Raw genomic sequence first — 6,120 nt, forward strand, 5'->3', positions numbered from 1 at the left:
GTGTAGCATAATTTCTTTACCCATTTCTCCACTGATGGACACTTGGGTTGATTTCATATCTTTGCTATTGTGAATAGTGCTGTAATTGACATGGGGTGCAGGTATCTCTTTGATATATTGATATCCTTTCCTTTGCATAAATACTCAGTAGTGGGATTGCTGGATCCCATGGTAGTTCTATTTTTTGAAAAACCTCCATGCTATTTTCTACAGTGGCTGTACTACTTCACATTACCACCATTAGTACAAGACTTCCCTTTCCTCTGTATCCTCACCAGCCATCTGCTATTAATGTTGTATTTCAGGATTTTTATTTGACTTTTAAAATAAATAGTAAGGAAATGAAATATACTAATAAATGAGAATCTTCAGAAGTGGAGTCAAGGTCTGTGTTTTATACAAAAAGTATTTTTAGGGAATGCTGATGGGATGTTCTAATAAAGAATGATTATTACAGAGTATAGTAAAATAGAACACTGTGTCCAAAAGAAAAAATCTTTTATTCTCTAAATTAATTGTAAGTGCCTATGATTATTGAATGCCTTATATAATTCAAACTTCTCCTCCTCTTGACTCAGGCTCCTACTTTCTATTGGACTTTTTTTATACCTCCATTCCCATAATTTGGGGGACCATTTTACATTTCTCCATTTCAGTGAATGTGTGTTGTAATTCAGTTGAATGAAAGTAGAATGACATTCCAGAAGCAACCTTTAGAATATATTTAAAGTTTAATTTCACTTAAGAAAAAAGTAGAGCCCAGAGATACAAACATTCCAAAATCTAAATAAGTTCCAAATCCAAAACACTCTAGTCCCAAGCATTTTGGATAAGGGATACTCAACTTGTATATGAATGGAATATTACAGAGTCCAGAAATAGATCTACATGTATATAAATTTACAGACGGATATTATTTTAATTAAACTTTTGAGATAATTATAGATTCATATGCAGCTATAAAAAATAATACAGAGAAATTCCTCTGCCATTTAGGAAAGCTGTGTAAAGGATATTTGCAATCTCTTTGTCTATCTTTTTATAAGAAAATGTAGTGTGACTTTTGCTTCACATTATATACCACAATAAATTCCAGATAAAATAAAATAAACATTGCATTTCTATATATTATAGGGTCAGTAATGCAATTATAGACAAGTCATTTATACATTTTTCTTTTAAATCAGTTAAGAATAGAATATAAAGAGAAGAAATATTCATTTATATTTATTTTTGTAATTATACAATTGCCTTTTTTGTGTTCTTTTTTATTGTTAGGATTTGACTTATAATCTGATGTTACTTGCTTTGAGCTTGAAGCATTTCCTTTAGTATATTTTGTAAGGTGAGTCTGCAAAACGTTTTCTTAGTTTTTTTTTTTTTTTGGTCTGGTGATGTTTTTATTTCATCTTCATTTTATACAGATAATGTTGCTGGATATAATATTCTTAACTAACAGCTGTGTGTGTGTATGTGTGTGTTTTGTTTTGTTTTTTTTCCTTTGAACATTTACTATATCATCCCACTACTTTCTGGGCATCCATTGTTTGGATGAGAGGTTAGATATAAGTCTTATAATATACCTTAGCATTCTCTTCTACATCATGAGTCATTTTTCTGTTGTTGCTTTCAAAATTTTCTCTTTGTCTTGGCTTGCAGCATTGTCACCATGATGTGTCTGGATCTCTTTGCATTTATCCCATTTGGTTTTGGTAAGCCTCTTTGATGTGTCGATTCTTTGTATTTTTTCTGCTTCTTTCTTTCCTCACTTTCTGGAATCTGCACCCATTACATTTATATTGGTGCTCTAAATGGTGTTCTGTGGTGTGGTCATGCTCCTTTGTTCTTTTCTCTCTGTATTCTTCAGACTGAAAAATATTTATCAATTTATTATAAAGTTTGCCAGTTATTTTTCTACCAGTTCAAATCTATTGTGAACCCCCTCTGGTGAAATTTTTGTTTCTGTTATTGATTTTTAACTGCAGGATTTCCGTTTGGTTCATTGTTCTCATTTCTAACTTTTTGCTGATATTCTCCATTTTTATAGGACATTGCAATCATGCTTTCCTTTACTTCTTTAAACATATTTTTATTTAGTTCCTTGGATATATTTATAATGGCTGCTTTGAAATTTTTGTCTTTATAATTTCTGGATCCTCTCACAAACAGTATCTGTTGCCTATTTTTTTTTATTCTCCTTTGTATAGGTAATAATTTTTCTTTGAATTCTTATTTTTGTTGTTGTTGAAATTTAGTCATTTCAGGAAATATGTCGTAGCAACTCTGGATACTGATTCTTCCATGCCCTAGGTTTGTTTTTCTTGTAGTTTGCTTGTTTACTTATTTAATGACATGATTGGACTATTTTAGTGACATCTATTTTCTCTTCAATGTAAAGCATCTGATGTCAATTAACAGAGGGTGTACCTTGGACATGCACACAGTAACACTGGATGGCGGTGGTTTTCGCAGGACTCTTTTTGGTTGTCTCTTTCCTCATCTCTGTTAAACTGTTTTCCTTTGCTGATGTCATTTCCAGCTCTTAGGCCCCACTAATTGTCCATTGATAGCTCTACTTTTTGTGAGAAAGTACTGGGGCATAGATTAATCCACATATGATCCAATTAAACTGGGATTCATTTTCAGAGATAGTTTTTCAGGTAAGTCTTTGTATTTTGTTCTCTGTAGCAACTCAGCTAACCTTTGGTCTAGGTTGTTGCTCTTAATTGCTTACCACCAAAATGTCCACTGTTTTTGAGAGCACCCTTAGCCTTGTAATGCCCCATACTCAGCTTCGAATAATATCATGTCTTTTGAGGAAAGATTCAGACCTCTAGTTTTTTTTTTTAGTACTGCCTCTCCTCTTGATCAAAATCTCTGAGTCCCTGCTCTGGAGCTGAGCACAGGGACAGTGGCCTGCTTCTCTCGAAATGACACCTCTGCTTTATAAGCAGGATGCTGAGATGGGACAGGGGCAGTGTTCTTTGCTTTTCTTGGCTTGGCTTTACCCATGTGGAACCTCTTCTAGATGAGTGAGTTGAGGCAAGGGCAGGCAGGGCTCCAATATTCGTGACCTCGTTTTCTGGGGTCAAGCCTCTGTCCTGTGAATGGCGGATGGGTGGTGGAGTCCTCAATCTCTTGACCACATGTGCTAGGAATTTAGCCTCTGAAACTTGCAGTTGGAGAGGAGGAGATGAGAAATTCTGACAGTGAGATACCCTATCCCTTGTTTGGAAACCCTCCCTCTTGACCAGATCTGCCTAGATTAGAGCTTCTGTCATTGTGTTACACTGCGGAAGGAGTGGGGAGGGTATAGGTCATGGCTCAAGTGCTACAGGCTCTCATTCTTCTTACAGAGCTTTAGTAAATTTTCTTGAATAAATGTTTCTTTATTTGATATATGTCCGTAGGAAAATCTCTAGAGACTTCATTTAAAAATAATAATTTTTAGCAGTAATGGCTGTTTCCTGGGCAGTGGGCCCATGCAGATCCTCATGCTGCCATTCCAGAAGTTTCCCCTGTTTTCTTCCCTAGCAGTCACCAATATCCTGAGTTGGTTGTGTGTCCATTCAGTCTATATTTTATAATTTATTACATAGGTAGATAGCCACAAATGCTTTTTAAAAAAATATTGGGGGATATTTAACATTGTGGTTTTGAGTGTTACATCTAGCTTTAATTAATTTTAAATTAACTAATTGCACTATAGTTTATTTATGGTTTTATATTATGTGATTTTACTATAATCCATTCACTTTGTGTGAAACACAGCTCATCTTTAACTGTAGGTTCTATGGCCTATATCTAGGTAGATTACCAAAGCCCTACTACCTCTGCTACCATATTTTCAGATATAAATTAATGTCCTGGCTTTGAATTCTGTCTTCATTTCTAACACATAATAGAAAGAATTGCATAAAACTACAAGTTACAGGTGTAATAGAAAATCTATTTTATCATGGCTTAAATAAATAGGGAAATTTTTTTTTATATAACAAGAAATTTGATACTTTGTCTTGAACTGTTATAGATGCTCCACAAAACGATTATGGCCTGTGGGTTTTTTTTTTTTTTACATATTTCTTTTCTATTCTCTTTTATCTGTAGACTTTATTTTCAATTAGCAATAATTGCACCTCAGATAAACCTCATTGGCTATGATACTGCCACTGCGCAAAGCTTGTAGACTTTACTTTCAAAGATGATCGTTTCACCTCTAAGCACTGAGTCTCTCTTCCAGTCAAAAAGAAGGAAAAAGAGCTAAAGGTCAAAGAAATATGAAGGCTGAGCCTGTCACATTTAAAAGCTTTTTCCCAGAAACCTCAGTCATCTAATTCTGCTTATGCCTCCGTGGCTTGAAGTGGGTTACATGGTCATCCCTTCATGTAAGAGGAGGGGGGTACTTGTAGCTGGGAACATTAAATTCTGCCACATGACACATGAAAATTTCTTTTTCTTTTGAGCTCTCTTATTCTTTGTCTTCTCTTTAAAAAATATTAATAAATATGGTTTTGATTGCCACATGTCCATATTTGTAGTTATAAGCTAAAGGTAGGAGAATGGGATTTCTGACATATAATTCAGTCATGGTACTGGAATCAATATGTATTTCTCTTAGATACATCATTCTGTTGAGACCGGGATTAATGTCAGAGCATTGGAATTATCAAACTTTCTTGTGGGACCCTTAGAATATTAGAGTTGATAGCAACTTTAAACATCAATGCATCTGACTTTTTTTTTATGGCTGAATAAACAAAGGATATGAAAATTTAATTGCCTTTCCTGAAGTTAATAGCCGAGATTAAAAGCTAGTTCTCTTGATTCCCAGTGCATCCAGAGCTTTGTCTACTATTGTTTTAGTTGGCCCTTCCTTACCTTTCCAATTATACTGCACAGTTGATTGAGTGCTGGGCTGTGACTTAAACACGCAAATGATTCTTTACTCATTTAGCCTTATTTAACACCTAACATTTACACCTATTTAATAGGTGCTCCATTTATCTTGTTGATTTCTAAAGCTTAAAAAGTTCCCAGGGTAAATACTCCGTGAGGATTCTGAAAATTGCCGCATAGACATATCACATAAAAAAAGTTTTTACTTTACAGGACAAAATGCAACACGTAGAATTTAGTGAATATGTTATGCAATTGAAAGCAGATATAATCTTATATATTTTTATTTGTCTCAAACATAATCAAGATATCAGTAGATAATTTTTATGCCAATGTGCCTATGTAAAAAGGATATAAGCAATGTAAAGATAATTAAACCAATTTTTCTCAACAAGATGAAGTTGTAATCATTTACTAACCAAATTTTAATAACCAATCCCTTTAGTGGGGAGATTAAAAAAATAGACTCAGTAAATATTTCAGAGGCTTCCTAAGAACAGTTTTTCTCTCACTCTCTAGATATATATTATGTGTGAACTTAATTTTTGTTTCCCATGAGGAATAAGAAGTAATACCAAGTTGACATTTGGCTGTTATAAAATCAAATGACAAATATTTCCAGTTATAGAGGTAATCATATGAATTTAAAAAGAATTGAGAAAGAAATACTATATAATCCTTTGTGTCTGAAGATCAGTACAGCCTTGTATTTTTTTTTTTCTCAGAAGGAGGTAGGATAAGTGCCACTCTAAGAGGACTAAATAAAGATAATTAACTTTGATTTATCTGAAAAAACATTATTTTTTACTATATATGTATGTGGAAAATAGCTGCAAGGAAATTGTTTTGAAGTGAAAAATCCTATCATTTAAATTTTTAATATATTCCTATTTCTATTCAAATCTGTAAGAGAATATAATTAAGCATCTACTCCTCTCCTTCAATTTATGAAGCCTGAAAAAAATGTAAATAATATACTACCGATGTCAGACATCTGGATTAAAATTATTCCTATGTGATAAGATAATGCAGGTATTAAATATTTGCCTAAAAGCAATTCCTGGTTTTGTTATTTAGTGAAAAAAAGAAAGTGTTACCATAGAAGTGATTATTATTAATATTAAAAGTGAACTTATCAACTAATGTCATTCCTCTTCTTAGCACATTTGAAATAAATGCAAAGTCCTTTTCCATCATTTCAAAACTCTATGTGATCTGGTTTCT

The 6,120-nt window shown here is 33.3% G+C and overlaps 1 pseudogene; it reads right to left on the reverse strand.

Moving 5' to 3' along the window:
* Positions 1-4,095: 4,095 nt before the first annotated feature.
* LOC123621309 lies at positions 4,096-4,181 on the reverse strand (annotated as a pseudogene).
* Between the last annotated feature and the right edge of the window lie 1,939 nt (positions 4,182-6,120).

Source organism: Lemur catta, chromosome 15 (genome assembly GCF_020740605.2).
Source record: "Lemur catta isolate mLemCat1 chromosome 15, mLemCat1.pri, whole genome shotgun sequence".
Taxonomy (NCBI): Eukaryota; Metazoa; Chordata; class Mammalia; order Primates; family Lemuridae; genus Lemur; species Lemur catta.